The sequence below is a fragment of the Alligator sinensis genome, unplaced genomic scaffold, assembly GCF_000455745.1.
Source record: "Alligator sinensis unplaced genomic scaffold, ASM45574v1 scaffold2508_1, whole genome shotgun sequence".
In the NCBI taxonomy this organism is placed as follows: domain Eukaryota; kingdom Metazoa; phylum Chordata; order Crocodylia; family Alligatoridae; genus Alligator; species Alligator sinensis.
Window position 1 is genome coordinate 1 of NW_005844202.1, and position 254 is coordinate 254.

The window sequence follows — 254 nt, forward strand, 5'->3', positions numbered from 1 at the left end:
GCCCCCAGACGCAAGGAAGCCAGAGGCAGATTCAGGAGCAGGCGGGCCATGGGGGAGGAGGGGGTAGCAAGTGAAGATGGCAGCAGCACAGAGATGCCAGACCGCGGCACTCATCCACCTCTGTGGAGCCCCACAAAGCAGAGGGTCCAGGGCAATTGCCCCGATTCGCCCCTCCCTAGGGACGACCCTGTGGCAGAAATGCCACCGTCTGTGCCCCTCTCCAGAGATCTGTCTCTGCCAGCGTGAGAGGCTGG